Source organism: Euprymna scolopes, chromosome 20 (assembly GCF_053919585.1).
Source record: "Euprymna scolopes isolate OS-2025 chromosome 20, ASM5391958v1, whole genome shotgun sequence".
In the NCBI taxonomy this organism is placed as follows: Eukaryota; Metazoa; Mollusca; class Cephalopoda; order Sepiida; family Sepiolidae; genus Euprymna; species Euprymna scolopes.
Window position 1 is genome coordinate 11599110 of NC_136501.1, and position 16884 is coordinate 11615993.

At 33.5% G+C, this 16884-nt stretch overlaps 1 protein-coding gene across 12 annotated transcripts in view; it reads right to left on the reverse strand.

Annotated features, from left to right (window-relative positions):
- LOC145241322 (epsin-2-like) overlaps positions 1-16884 on the reverse strand; it is a 138132-nt gene that overhangs the window by 99483 nt on the left and 21765 nt on the right. For all 12 annotated transcript variants that reach the window (XM_080104152.1, XM_080104146.1, XM_080104148.1 and 9 more), the window contains exon 2: positions 15322-15463. The gene's annotated coding sequence lies outside the window, so the exon portion shown is untranslated. The remainder of the gene's footprint in view (positions 1-15321; positions 15464-16884) is intronic.

Sequence of the window (16884 nt, forward strand, 5' to 3'; positions counted from 1 at the left end):
TGATAGAAAGTTTACAAACAATATTTTATCTTTTGACAGAGTGCGAGCACAAAAACACTCCTTTATTTCAAGTAGCTCTAAACTACTTAAAAAAAATATTACCTTGTATCAGCAAGACAAAATTTGTACGAGAAATACAAATTTTGTCTCACTGATGCAAGGTAATATTTCCGTTTTAGTTGTGGCCAGCAGGCACCCCACTTGCCTGCCACCAAGTACTTGGTTAAAAAAAAAAATAAATAAAAACTTAATGATAGTAACTGCATTTATTGTATATTCTCTGCTTATTTCACGTTTAATTCATGTTCATATTTTTTGTCCAAAATATGCAAAACGTTTCATTTTTCAACCTTTAAAATTAAGTAGAAGTGCCGATAATTGTGAATTCATTTTCACACTAATATTAGATTTTTCAACAAAATATTTTGATTTTTATAAATACTTATATTTTCAAATATTCATGCTGTAAATTTATGTGTAACCATCAAACGCAGTTTCATTTCATGCCCCCAAACAGATTTTTGTCCCTAAGTGGGACCCTACCAAACCTGCCAGAGTTGACATGCAAGTCATGTCAATTAAAAGGTCGACTCTACACTCGCTATAACTCAAATTGAGGCATCACTACTGGATATACCTTACAAACACTTATTTTTTGAAAGTTCAAAAATCAGTTAAATATTAATGGAGGAATTGCGAGACTTCAGAGTTTTTCTTCTATAGATTGCGCTTTAATTAGATTAAGCAACAAAGTTTAAGCAGATACAACCTTACAATGACAATCTTCTGCTGGTTTTGGGTTTATCAACATCATACTAGTTCTGCCAATAACTTGGACTGGCTTGAATTGGAATCAATTTAAATTTATACAGAAATATCAGTTACTTTTATTAGTCATTCTGTAAATCAATTAGAGATTTACAAATGTAGTGATTGGTCAAATGAATGAAAAGTGATATGAATTATCCAATAAAAATGCTTCTCACAAAGAAAACGTTTATAGTGAGAAACTATTTGTTTTGTATAAAAACAGTATTTAAGTTATAATACTGAAATATGAAATAAAAATACTACAGAATGAGGTCTTGATGGGCATGTTTAATACAAAGTCGAATAAGGGTTACTTTTTTGTATTCATCTGTGGTCTGAGAGCAATTCTTCAAATAGTTTATCATTAATAGGTATGAGAACCAGAGTATAAAGGTGTAAGTAATGGGGGGGGGGGGAATAGGCAGCTAGTAGATGAAATAATAACAGACACCAAATAATTAAGATTTGTATCCCCTATCATTTTTTTTTATTAGAGGGAGGCACACAAAAAACAAAATAATAATGAAAGATAATTTTTCTTACTTTTGGTGCTAATACTGCAGTATAGCATCCCATAATCACTTTGCTATTTGTAATTCACAGAAAATGAAACTCCCTTTAAATGGACAAAACCTCCCACAACTTTATGTTCAAACATAGCAAATATAGAAAATAAATATATTTTACAAAATAAATACAAACTTTCCAGAGTTTACACATCTAAAAAAAGAAAAAAAAAACTGCTTGATATTGTTAATATTTATTTACATTTTCAAAGTGCAAGCTTTCGTTTTTTAATTATTGAAATCCAGAGAGTTACTCATGAAATTTTTTTCAAATCTAAATATTCTATTTTCAACAATAATGGAAGAAATTATGACACAAGTTGACTAGAAATTTTTATTCAATTTACTTAGTCTTCTTGGGCCCTTGGTGATTCTAAATGAATTCAGAAATATAAATGCTATCCTTGAATTCCTTGTAAAATTTTATACTGAAAAGTTGTTTCAGGCTTGTACATGACATTTTTTAATTGCATCGTCAGACAGAGCCAGCAGAAATATAATCTGTATATTTATAAAGATATTTGTTGCACTGGCAGTGAGATTCCTATTCATTGTAGAAAAATAGCTTCCTAATATACTTAGTCACATCTATGTGATCAGCATTCACAGGTTAACTAATTTGCATACTGCTTTGTAAAACAATCTCATTAATTAACTATTTTGTTTTTTAATTTCAATAATGGGTATCATTTTACTACTATCCATACTTTTATTTTTTATAGTATGAAGAAAAGTCACAGGATTTTTGGTGAAAAGAATCCTTCCAGTCAATTTGTTTCTGGAGATTGGAATACTTGGTTTCCTTTATATATGTAGTAAGTGTTACCAAAAGTACAGATAATGTTTTTTTTAATATCACATTTTTGAAAGATGTTATGCATTTAATACTGAATCCTTGTAAAAATTATGATTCTATGAAATAAAATATGACATTACGTTTCGCACTGGTTACTCCTCTACTCGCCCCCATTATCCACTTAGCCCTTTGATCTCTTCTCCTTTTCTTATGAGGATAATAGAAGCGTTATTCTTTTACAAGGGTGTTGTCACCTAAAAGGAAAGTATTGTATAGAATTCCACTTCTGCAGTTTCCCTCCACCTATAATACAAACTTGGTTAAAACAATATCTAAGAGTGGGCTCAACTATTTGTTTTTTTTGGGGTTTTTTTTTTTACTGGTTTTCTATCATTATATTAACTTCAAAATAAATACGTTGAACTGATACTAATGTGTCTGGTATTCATTGTAGAAAACTAAGGATAAACAAAATTTCACAAGTTATTAAACTCGATATTGGGGATTTGTAACATTTGTGACTAAACCATTGCCACAATTACATTAACTAGTTCTGAGAGTAAGGTAAATGACAACAAGGCCGATAGCCATTAGTCGTGTGCTCTCGTGTAATGAATGAATGCGTGAATTTAGGATTGACATGAAATTCTTAAAGATAAACTAAAATGTCCGAAAAATGGGCTGAAATGACTTAAATAAAAAGTAAATGACTTAGAAAGACTTTAATGAACTTAAGGATGAATGTTGCTACAGTTTTTCTAAGAAAAGTGGATGTTGGAATACATGTTGCTGTAAAATTACTCTTAAGTTTATCTCACAGTATATATCTATTAGTAGTAACACTACGCATTTATTTTAATAGAGGGAGTCACCACTTATGAAGACTTGAAAGCCACTCAAGGGTAAGAGTTAATGAGTGTACAATAGTCATCAGGACAACAGCATAGTAATCGTTAGTGGAGTAAATTGAGTATAATTTGATTATTTAAGGGGACGATGCAGCAAGAACTTGTTTATATTGGACTTGAAGATAGCCATATAATGAAAATTGGTATAAGGTTCCCCAAATTCATACTATCATTGTTCATATAGAACCGTGGCAGAATAAAGAAAGTGGTAAGTAATAATCAGTTTTGAGTGACAGTCTTTTGGAGGTTGAAGGTTCTCATAAGCAATATTAAGAATATTAATAATTACTGAAAACTTCTACACAATCGTGGTTGACAGAATGAAAGTAATCCGCAGATTAAATGAAGGGTTCAGTTAAAAATTTCATGCAGTCTGACAAGATGCATCTGAAGAAGGTTGGAGGTTACATCAACTAAAATGTTCAGAACAATATCCAAGAGGAGAAGGAAAGTCCAATAATCCAAATACAATTTTTTTTTTTTAATTGATTTTTATTTAATATGATCATCTAATTCTAATGATATTTTCCACCCAGTTTGTGTTATGAAAACAGTTTGTTCAGCAATATTAACCAGCTGTATTTACCAACAATGTCTAGGTGAAGGAGTTGGGGGTGTTTAGAGAAACATAATTGAAAATATTGTTAGGTTTACAATTTTATTTTAAATAGGATTTGAAAAAAAAAAAAAATTCATTTTTAGCTTTATTTTATTTTTAATCAGAGAGGCGGTAGCACTCTCTATATAGGGATGGCCCGTACACGCCTATAAAACAAAACTATCCAAATCTCAACTAAAATGAACTTATAAGTTTCAAAAAGCACATATTCTTACAGAGAAGCGTCTTACGAATCTAGCGAGTGTCAGAACGTCGGTTAAAATGTCAAAGGAGAGCAAAAAAGAAAGGGTACAAAAATGGCCAATTGTTCTTTCTTCTTTCTTTTGAGACGATGTATCTCGGTGTACGAACGGTCTCTGACAACAGTTCAAGCATCAATCGACTGCTCTTTACACGGAGAAGTGCAGTGACCCATCGCTTTTTAGCTAACTCCATAATTAAATAAGATTACGTGTAATAACAAGTTTTAAACACTATATACCCAATGTAGATAGACCACTTCGAACACGGAACTTCTCTCAAAAGGGACAGCTCCAAATAATACACCGGATGCTCACAGACGTTCCAGTTTGCCAGTGGCCTATATTTCTTGGACGCTGAATATTTGAGGTGAACGTTAAGGTTTTTTCTTTAAACAGTAACCCACCAGCGTTAATGAAACCACGAAATCTTTATCTCAGTTGATCAAAATTGTTATAAGAGTAACCTATCAGCAAGTACGACGTCAAAAAACAATGTTATAAAAACAAATAATTCTTCAGATTTTGGACTGTAAAATATGTACAAAATGTCAATGCTGTGACCAGGATTCGAACCTAGGTTAGCACGGCCACAACACGGGGTCCTAACCTCTAGACGATCACGGCTAACACTGACGTCTGTCGCTCTTGGCAGAAAGACATGACTACTGTCAAACTATTGAAAAATAAGGAGGAAACTTGAAATTCTCATGCATGCGCAAAAATACACTATAGCAACCATTGTTAAATGCAGCTGAATCTCTTCGCTCGCTAAGAAAAGTAGATCAGACCAGTTCTTCTAAGAACTCACCAAACACCAAAGGAAATAAGTTAAATTAACCGCAAAAGAAACTGCAAGAAAGTCATCTTCTAAGAACTCACTGGAAGCTGACCAAAAAGAATCAAAATCCAAGCCCTAGCCACAAAAATAACTAGATATTGTGGCTACTATACACAATCTACTAATAAAAACAAATAAGTTTTCTAAAATAAACTACAATAAATTAACCAAGTAACCTCACACTGTCACTGATTAGGACTTCATATAAAGATAACAACTACACTATTGGTGTATATACCGTTCCACACTTTAACTATTGGTGACGGGGCAGTATCTCAATTCTACGAGAGTTGTCTTGCTATAAGATAAGTGATATTATAGTAAGATACACATAAGTGTTATATGTTTACATTTAATAAAAAATGCCAAAGTCAGCACGTAGTAAAAAAGCTCAGAGAAATACAGACTATGAAAAAAACAAAGTCAAGGTATTATCTGAGCAAAAAGAATACTATCAGAAAAATGCTGAAATAATACAAATTAAGTATCATGCAAATCCTGAGGCAAAGAAGGCTGCCTCACGTGCTGACTCAAAAGCACGGTATAACAGGGATCCCGAGGGGGAAAAAACTGCCTCACGTGCTCTTTATAACAAAGAACCAGAAAAAAAGAAGGCTGCCTCACGTGCTGACTCAAAAGCACGTTATAACAGGGATTCTGAGGAGAAAAACGCTGCCTCACGTGCTCTTTATAACAAAGAACCAGAAAAAAAGAAGGCTGCCTCACGTGCTGACTCAAAAGCACGGTATAACAGGGATCCTAAGGGGAAAAAAGCTGCCTCATGCACAAACTATTATAAATATAAATATCCAAAACTGCCAAATCTTTGCCAAAACGCCAAAGAATGAACCAAGAAAAATTTAATAGTGAAGGTATGAACATTTTAGAACTTTATAATACTCTAACTGTTTTATCAGAGAGGCGGTAGCACTCTCTATGTAATATAGAACCGATGGAGGACCAAGAGGCAACTCCTAAGGCCCAAAACCCAAAGACCTAAAACCCAGCAGGAAGCGACCTGCTACTAATCGAGGCGGCAATGAGCCGCCTCCTAAAAAAGACAATACTATCATGAATGTAAGTTTAAAAATAAGACTGTAAGTAAAAATACTAATTAACGAATAAAAAAGCATTGGAAATGCAAAAGGATATAGGGATGGTATGCCAAAAAGTATACAAACAAGATAGTTATGAATGGCTAGGCACATGGAAATAGAATTGCATCCAAAGTATAGCCCTATAGCTTTTTACAACCGTAATGATGGTACGGAATGAAGATTGGAGAAAAGCTATAGGGCTATACTTTGGATGCAATTCTATTTCCATGTGCCTAGCCATTCATAGCTATCTTGTTTGTATACTTTTTTGCATACCATCCCTATATCCTTTTGCATTTCCAATGTTTTTTTATTCTTGTAACTATTTGATTAATACAGTTAAAAAACAAAAAAATAATGTTTTTTTTTAATTTAGTAAAGTTACATACAGGTGACAGATCGATCCTATCTCGTCCGATATTTTTATTAATATAGTTTCATAGTTACATTATTGAAAGTGTTGCTTTGATTCATTCAATTAAATATGCCATTTAATAAAATAATTTTTTTTTTCTTAAACACAAGTCCTACTAGACTCCTCCCCACATGTACTGTATGAACCTTGAATTTCAGGATTCTATTTTTAGAAAATGTAACTAATGTCATTTTAATAAAAATTTCATTCAGATCAAAGAATTCAACAAATGAAGATGCCAACTTCAAGTATTCAAGGGGGAGTCCATAGTTTGCCAATCACGGATCCATTTAAGCCATAACTGATCCAATACAAAAATGCATTGGCAAATCTAGAAATCAGTGAACGAGTAAGCTCTTCAACTTTCTTCTCCTTCATTTGTAGACTAAGAATTAGGAAATCAGTACTGAGAAGCATATACGTGTGTGAGTGCGTGTGTGTGTTAATGACAGATTAATCCATTTTCATCTCGTACACATGTACACCTTTTATTTCTCAAATGATAATGATGAAGCAATTTAAAAAAAAAAAAAAAAAAAAAAAAAGAAAAAAGAAAAAGATACTTTCAAACTTTGCCAATTTTCTCTTGCAATAATGAGAAATCTGTTCGTAATCTTACTGAATAATTTTAGAAGAATCAGTGTTCATTTTAAAGTTTATTAAATTGCTATTGTTTTTTGTTTTTTTTTAAACCCTTTTTTAAAATTGTTCTTTTTCATGTCAAAGAATTCAATGTCAAATTATTTGCGAGGGCAATATGTATGAAAGTAATGCACACGTATACATGCATTAATTTGTTTCTTTTCAAGTTAAACCTTTCTGAATTTAGAAACAAAGGCCAAAAGCTAAGATTTTAAATATCAGTTAGCAAGCAATTCACACACAGTTGACCTTTTTCGCCTCGGTGAACTAAACTGGTATTTATGGTGGAACATAATTCTGCAACCAAAATAAAGAATAATTTCCTTATAATAAACAACTATAAAACTAAAGATAAGTTTAGTTAGAAATTTAAATTAAAAAAATCTGATTAAAAAAATAAAATGAAAATATCAAGTAATAGTATATGTCACCAAAAAAATATTCAATCAAGTGATAAAGCTAAGAGTAAACTTTTTTTAGTCTCCAAAATTAAAATATACATATTTTTTTGCATATGTTTCAATGTCATTAGTAGGGCTATGACAAGAGAATATTCTTATTGTTTTGACTCGAGTATATATTCGACAGTTAAACAATCAAGAAACACATCACTATATAAAAACAGAAGATATTAACTGATATATACTCAAGAGTCAAAATAATGAAAAGAATATCCTCTTGTCATAGCCCTAGTTATTAGGTACGATTACCATTAACTTGTTCATCACCAGAGTAAACTTGTATGCAGCGTGCAAGAGTCAAACATAATTGACCAGAGCAGCAGCAGCTTGTGACATTTTGGAGTGCTGTTTCAGATAATTTACACAATTCAAAACTATCTTTTTCATTTACAATCTGTTCCCAGTCTTCAATTTAAAGAGAAAATAATTCAAATATTTAGCAATTACAATAACCTATCCGTCATAAGTAATACTTGTCCAGATGTTATTCATCATGGACAAAAAAAAAATTATTGTGATGGTGTTGCAGTTTAACAACACCACTTTCAATGACTGTTCATTCACAAGATGGCTCAGGAGTTTAATTTAGATTATATTCATCCAGTGTTATCCATGTGAAGATATATTGCTGGTTGGGAATAATTTCAAATATAGTCAGGTTTATAATTTTTGTTTTGAAAAAAAAAAAAAAAAAGTTTAAAATAGCATTTGCAATGTGAAGTCAAGTAATTAAAGTAACACATGCTAGTTTTTATTTTAAATCTTAAAAATACTAGTGAAAATAACTTAAATATTTTAACCTTTTTAAATAAATTCTTCAGAGATTTAATTTTATGAAAAAAAAAAAAAAAAAAAAAAAATGAATTTTGTTTCTTTACATTCTAATATATTCCAGTTATTTTATGAACCTAATCGATAATTGCTGCTAGTGACTCCAGATAGAATAGATGCCGTCTTTAGATTCTTTGAAAAGTTTCATAAGTCCCACTCTCCCCAATGGTTCACTTGTGTAGCAGGCATTACACAAAGACAGCATGCATTCTGCCAATTCGTCCGTCACAAGTGAAATAAAAATAGACAAAAGTATATAGAAGTTAGAAAGAATTGTAAAAGTGAAATAGCTGCAGCCAAGAGAAGACATACCAAAGTGATCAGAAGACGTATCGAACTGCAGAAAATAGGATTTTGTGATTTCTGGAAAATTTATAATAGTGTGGTGAATAATGCACAATCAATAATTACCCCACCATCAAACAAACATGAGGTTGCTTGTACACAAACCGAGAAAGCTAACTTGCTTGCTTGGAGGTTCACCTCCAACTTCACCTTAGACTCAAACCACTCTCACAAATTTCCCTTTGCAGACAGAAGCTAGACTTGTAGATCTGAAAATCACCTTCTCATGCCCATGATAATATAAAAAAAACCTAAACATCTCAAACGCCTGATCTTATCCCAGTCATACTAATTAAGAAACGCTTCACTGAGTTAGCTCGTTCTCTCCAACAAATACCTAGCAAAGTCTTGCTTCCCTGTTAGCTAGAAAATTGTCTCTGTTGTACAAGTAATCAAGAATTCTGGCAAAAGAATTGACCCACTCAATTATCCTCCTCCCCCAATATCCTCCACCTTGTTTGCTAAAATCAGAGTCGTTAAGCAGTCAAGTACTAGTCCATCTTGTAAATATTAAGCTTTTTTCTGAGCAACAGTATGGTTTTAAGAAGGCCGTTCGATTGCAGATATTTAACAGTCATCCTTGAACACATATCATGCATGGATAAGACAAAGGAAGCTAGAGCTGTAAACTTTGATGTATCCCAAGCGTTTGACAAAGTTTGGAATGAAGGGTTTCTCATGAAAATTAAATCATATAGTATTTCTTAAATACTCAATATAACCAGATCCTTCCTAGACAATAAAAAAATCCAGGTTGTCTTCATAGATCTAAGCAACATGATATAAATGCAAGTGTGCTCCAGGGATTGATCTTTAGACGTTTATTATTCCTGATATTCATAAATGGCCTTTCTGGTAAGATTGTATCTGAGATGGGTATAAATATACTGATGTGCTGATGACACCACACTATAATAGACAAGAGGGAAAAACGAATGTACACATATTCAAGGAAATGGCAGAAACTTTATAAAATGATCTTGTCAATAGTGGAATGGGACTTTAAATGATTGATTTTTTGTTGCTGTTTTTTTTTTACATGGAGGTCACCACTTATCAAGACCCGGAGGCCACTCAGGATAAGGGTTATTGCGTGTACAATTGGAGTTTTGATAGAGTGTCTTACTTAAGAGGGCAGTTTGTCAGGAATTTGTCTATGTTGGACTTGAAGACATCCAAGTTGCAGTCAGGTGGGAAACAGGCAAACGGAAGAGAGTTACACAGTCGTGCACTTCTGAGAAAGAAGCTCTACTCATGGAATCTACGTTTGGATTTAGGCATAGATAAAGAGTGGGGAAAATTACTGATAGTGGTTTCAGCTAGACGGTTGTTTTTCATGAAAGATTGGTGAGGGGGGGAGGACGAGAGATTGGAGCTCAGACGAGCACTTGCCATGGAAATAACGATAAAACAAAGAACAAAGACAGGCTCGCAACGTCTCTTTTGTGGGAGAGAAGCTGCAGGGAAGAGAAAAGGCCATCCCCCACTAAGCTACGAAGTCTTAGATCATTCAATGCTACTAAAACTATGTTTATATCCTTTCACAATAATACAAAAACCATTTTCAACGATTGCTATAATAAATAACACTACTTGAGAGCCCATCTTTCAAACACCTCACCCCTAACATTCACAGGCAACATGAATTGGAACAAATACATTAAGGACATTGCTAAGACTGCAGCAAAGAAGATGGGCTCCCTTTATCATGCTAGAAAGTTATTCTCACCAGAGAGTATTCTATATCTTCACAAAGCCACAATTTTTCCATGCATAGAATGTTATTGCCACATATGAACTGGTGCATCTACCACTAGTCTGTCACACTTACACAGGGGTCTAAAAAAGAGTCACTAATCTAATAAGTTACACTGTCAGACAACCTCCAACCTCTGTCCGATCACTGCAATGTTGCATCCCTGTGCTTTTTTTACAAGTACTTTAATGGAATGTGCTCTGATGAACTTCTTGTACTTGTATCCCCTCAACGTACATAGTCTTGACAAGCTGCAAAATCCCACCGCTTCACTGTTGAGGTTCCTAGATACCGGAAAGCCTTCTACTCTAATAATTTTTTTTCTTGGACTGCTAGATTTTGGAATTCCCTCAGTTTTTCTGACTGTACAAAAATGCAGAACTTTAAATGTAATGTGAATAGACATCTCGCTATTCACCGCCTTACAGTTCCCTGTTAGACATGATCCCAAATAGTAGTTGGTTATGTTTGGGGTAGAAAAAAAACTTATTTGAATGTTCTATTCACATTTTTTTTTTTTTTTACCACAAACAAACATTAACTTTTATGTGAATAGAAGATTTTATTCATTTTATGAGCATATGTGTAAAAGAAGCAAAGAAAATTAGATTTTTGTTCAAAATATATGGTGCTAGATAATGGGGGGAAAATGGTTTGAGCTATTTCTCATTTTGATGGGAGTTTTCTAATTGTTTCCACTTATTATAAGAGTTTATCTGAATAAAATTTGAAACTATTTTCACTTAGTTTAGCTATTAACATGTCAAAACTGAATAAGATTTGACAAACTATTTATATTGAAATTTGAAACTCGCATTCCTATGTATACATCAAGTATGGACATGAATTTAAAAGCACTCAACTATCCTGACACTGAATTAGCCATTTGATATACAATGTAGAGTATTCACCTTAGGCAGGTTGAACTGGTTTCCTCCAAAGTGTCAAGGAGGTATTAAATTCACAGACGGCCCCAGTGGTCTATTGATAAGCATATGGGAAAGTTTGAACTTTTTCATTGCATTAAAATTAAATTATATATATATATATATCAAATTATCATAGGTTTGCAACAACAGATGCCGCATACAAATTTATTGTGTCTAAACTATTAACCACTCCATTATGTAACTTTACAACTTCATTATAGATAGATTCAATTCCTATAATAAAATCCTACAATTCATCCTAGGAGAGAAATCATCTATTGCCAATACCATTAGAGGAAATAGTTTCTATTTTTCTCTCTAATTCATAACTGTTCTCACTGCCCCCACTCTACGCCACGTAAAATTACACACAATAGACTTGTATTGCCTAGTCACCCTTATTAACCGACTCAAACTCATGAATAACATTCACTCTGATTCACAGATTCACAAAATAAGGATTTCTTCCTTCGCTCATTTAACCCTTTCACATTGGATGCCAGCTGTAATTCTCTCATTCCAGATTTTAAATCTTTAATAAAAACAAACACGGATTAGACACAACATGGCACCTGCACAACAAATGTCATGCCAAATTGTTACACCATATACACACATGAAACCAAAATTACGTTTAGCTTGTTTATGCTCGCATATATTTAAACATTTTACTTTTTTATTTGTGAGGGTGGGGTGGTTGAGTTTCGCTAGCTGGTAGAACACAAAACAAACAAAACATCTCTCACAACAACGACTGTGTTTCCTTAACACACATTAACCACTACTAAGAAAGAACAACATTGTTACGTTATTCATTGGGGGGTGGGGGTGTTAATGTTTGCATAGTTAAGTTTACCAGAACCTATTTTTGGGAGGGGAGGGGGCAGGTGGGTAATTTTTACTTAGATCCAACTCCAAAATTTCCTTGAGTATGACAAGCTTAATAAGTTTTCCAGTATACTCATTAAAACAAGGTCATCTATATTTGGTGCAGACAGTTTTTAAGATATAAATACCTGCATTCTGCACTGTAATTCACTTGCGGAGGTTGGGAGTGTCTATTCAGACAGCTGTTCTTACCATGGAAAGGTTGGGAGTATATTTCGAAAACTGTTCTTAACAGCATTAACAACAATCGTACAATACTTTTTTTTTTTTTTTTTACTCGCAGAGAGGGAGGGGGGAAGCTGCCATGATATGACGATTCCAATATTTTTCCCATTGAACAAAGCTTCTTTCTTTGAACTGCACGCCTGTGGAACTCTGTTCCGTCTGCCTGCTTCCCTCCGGACTACAACTTGGATGTCTTCAAGTCCAATGTTAACAAATTCCTAATGAACCGCCCCCTTAAATAAACACTTCATCAAATCTCCACACTAACGTAATGTACTTGCAATAACCCTTATCCATGAGTGGCTTCCGGGCCTTGATAAGTGGTGATCACTGTGTAAAAAAAAAAAAAAAAAAAAAAAAAAATTCCTATACAATTACCAATTCCATACTAAATTACCGATTCCAATTCTTTATAAATCTCTAACTGTAAAATTGTTATTTTTTTCCCTTGATTATGATAAAAATGCATGTTAAATGTGCAGATATGTTCTCAAACGTAAAAATACTCTTATGGAAGATAATCAATAAATTTTAGTTTTGTTTAAAATTAAACAATATTTACTATTTTAACATTACTTTCAGCAGTGGAAGATTTTAAGCAAAATAAAAAAAAGAAATAAAAGAATCGTTTTTGGCATCTAATATATATATATATATATATATTTATATATATATATATAGCTTGTAGGGAAGGTTTTTGTCTCCATAGATGATGAATAGCTCTATAAGGATAATATCTACTCTCCATTCCACTACAAAAATAATGATTATTTTCTTCATAAATATTAATGTTATGATAAAGACAGACTTTGTCAAAATGTTTAATAGGTGGGACATGTAAGGGGATTGGTAAGGAGTTTAGTAAAAACTGGAAACAGGTGTGAAGAAGTTACTTACTTCAACTGAGTTTGCAAAGCCAGTTAAATTTGAAACGTTAAAGACAAAATTCCAAAGTTATTCACTTGATAAAATAGACCGAGATGGGTATATTTGCTGATGACACCGTGCTCTATAACAGGCAGAAGGAGAAAACGAATGAACGCATATCCAAGGCAATGGCGGAAACCCTAGAGGAAGATCTCCAGTCTGTAGTGGAATGGGGTCAAAAATGGATGATAATGTTCAATGCTGCCAAGACTAAGCTAGTTTCCTTTAATAATAAAAAGAAACCTTCTCAACCACGAGTAGCTATGGCTAAAGATACATTACTTGAAAGTACTTAGTTCAAACTCCTCGGCTTAATGTTCACAGGGAACATAAGTTGGAACAGATACATCCAGAGTATTACCAAGGCTGCTGCGAAGAAGGTGGGCTCTATCGTGCTAGAAAGTTACTTATGCCTGGAAGTATCTTGTACCTCTAAAGGCCACCATTCACCCATATATGGAGTATTATTGTCACATTTGGGCTGGTGCATCTGCTGTTGGTCTCACTCTTAAACAGGGTTCAAAAGAGAGTCGTCAACCTGATAGGTCCTGAACTCTCATCTAAGATTCAACCTTTGTCCCATTGACAAAATGTTACATCCATCTGCCTGTTTAACAAGTATTTTAATGGTGGATGCTCCAACGAACTATAAACCCTCATACCCCACTCAACATAATTTCCCCCCCAACAAACAACAAAGTCCCACCTCTACACAGAGATCCCTAAATGTAAGAAAGCCTTCTATTCTAATAGTTTCTTCGCTAGAACTGCTAGACTTTGGAATTAACTTTCAGATTCCTGGTTCCCCAACTGTACTGACATGTAGAAGTTCAAGTGTAATGTGAACAGAAATCTTGCTGCGCAACTCCCTACATAGTATCCCTGCAACTTCTATCCCTGATAATAGCCCCTACATCAAAGTGGCACTGTGCCTTGTTTGGGGTGAAAATGGAATATAAAAAAAAAAAAAATTAAAAAAACAAAAAAAAAACTGATGATGAGCAGAAATTGTATTACTATTTTATTCAATAGTCAATATAAGACAGGAGGATGAATGCTAAATGAAACAGTGGAAATTATGTGTTGATTAAGAAATGGAGTGAACTTACTTGCATGAAAGAAATAGAGTCTATGGAATAAGAGTGAGGGGTAAAACTATTATAGGGAGAGGGTTGGAGAATTATAGACATAACTTTAGAAAGATGGGTCACTTTGTTAATTGATAATTACAAACAATTACATGAAATAAATGGATTTTTTTTTCAAAACCTTATAGACTTAAGGAATATTGTGATATGCATTTTGTGAGATTAATATAGGAAAACCAAATGAGGATTAAATCCACTTTAGTGTGTGTGTATGGCTCCTATCAAGTTCAGACATAATGAGGTTCAGACAACCAAGTCGTCCACACAGATGATTTGTTTATAGTGGTGAAGGCTTTGTGCAGAACCATCCACAATTTTGGAACAACTGCTAACCTCGGGTGGTGCAAATGATTGCCACAAGAGAGAGCAGAGAGTAAACCAGTAAATTTTACAGAGTTTTCCTTCTAATAGATGCATATCTTAATGAAAAATGAGGGTGCATCTCTCCCAGTGGTTTTAAATGATACTAACCTGGAAATTTCTACATCCTTACACAATATATATAAAATGCCTAGTATTCCCAAATGGCCACCCATCTGGTATTGGCCAGGCTCATTGTTGCTTAACTCAGTGATCTAATGACAACAGATGTGTCAACATGATATTATAGATATAATCTTTAAAGGCCAATACTTTCAGTACAATGAAACTAATATCATGCAAGTGCCAAAAGCAAATTCAATTTAGAGATGGTGCCAAGACTTAGCAAAATGATTCTTGGAGTAATGCTAAAATATCAGTTATTAGCGCCTAAGTATCATTTCAAGATTTGGGAAGATTATATGCACCCTCTTCAAAATAGCACCTTAATACTAAGATATTGTTCTGGTTATTATGTAAAAAATATTTTTCATATTAATTTGAATAACAATACTTACCATCTTGTTTGATTAAAATTTGCCATTTTCCAGTCAATTTCATAATTCCATTCTCTGAGAACTTTTTTTCCGTCTCAGCAAAAAAGTGTTGTGATTTTTGTAGTCTTCCAGGAAAATCGAAATTTCTGTTGTTAATCTAATTCTGTAAGTAGGAATAAAAAAAGATAATCAGAAGGAAAATACGACAAGTAAAAAAAATTATTCACTCAAGAAACATTATAATGAGAACTTTCACTAAATTCTCATTTGCTTTGTCTTTTATGCCATACTAGCGGGGGTGGGGGGGTACCCGGCGTTGCCCGAATGTTTGGAGGTGTGTGTGGTCGGGTTATTGAAAACCTAAGAATAAGCAAAGTAAAAAAAAAGAAAACAGAAAAACGAACGTTAAAACTTATCTGAAAAATAAAGCGGGGGTACCCAGGCGATATGGGGATAAAAAAAAAAAAAAAACTAACGTAAGGCAAACGAACGATGTTAGATGTAAAAATCTGAAAAACAAACAAAAAAGAAAACAGAAAAACGAACGTTAAAACTTCTGAAAAATAAAAAAACATGTGAAAAATAGCTTAAATAATATTAAAATTTAAAAAATCGGTGGATACCCAGGTATTTTTGGGTGTGTGTGGTCGGTGTGGGGGGGGGGTTAATGAAAACCTAAGAATAAGCGAAGAAAAAAAAACAGAAAAACGAACGTTACATGAAAAATGGCTTAAATAACCCTTCTTCAATATTAAAATTTAAAAAAATCGAAAAAAAACAAAAACAAGACATCTCACACCATGTTTCGAACCCAAAACGTTTAGATAATGAACCAACATTCTAACCAACTGAGCTAACACGACGTACATGAAATTGTGTCAGTTCTCCAAATATTTAAACTAAATCAGGTTATGACCTTGTCTGACGCATGTGTAGAACTGATCTCGTCATGAAAGGACGGGTTTTGCTGACCCCCCCCCCCTCCTGTAGAAAAGTGTTGATTTCAGGGTGAAAAAATTAACGTTTTTGACCAATTTTTCGATATTTGTCGGGCCAAGGATGGGGCTTTCATATGCGACAAAGTTTGTCAATTTTTGTTCAGTCTGTTGAAAGTTTTTAGCAGACACACAAACATACATACATTTTCGCTTTTATATATATACTAGCGGGGGGTACCCGGCGATGCCCGGGTGTCTTGAGGTAAATAAAAACTCCGGGGGGGGGGGGTTAAATAATAATAAAAAAAAAAATGTTTTGGTAGGTGAGTATGAGAATTGAACCCGTACCCTTGAGTTGGAAATTAATGTGTGAAAAAAAAAAAAAAATGTGCGATGTTACCATCAGGCCACCGCGACATACAGCCTAGACGTGTTTGAATTTATTTATGTAACTATAACTATAAAAACAGGCGTGCGTAATATAAGTTAACTTTTGACCTAATTAAGGTCAAATAGAAATCACGCAGCGTAAGCGTCTGTTCCCGGCGCATTGCCGCGAACACGTCCGTTTGAGTTTAGTTTCATTTTATTTATACTAAAAAGCCCAATCAACACGCGAGAAGCCAAAATAACAATAATTTTGTAA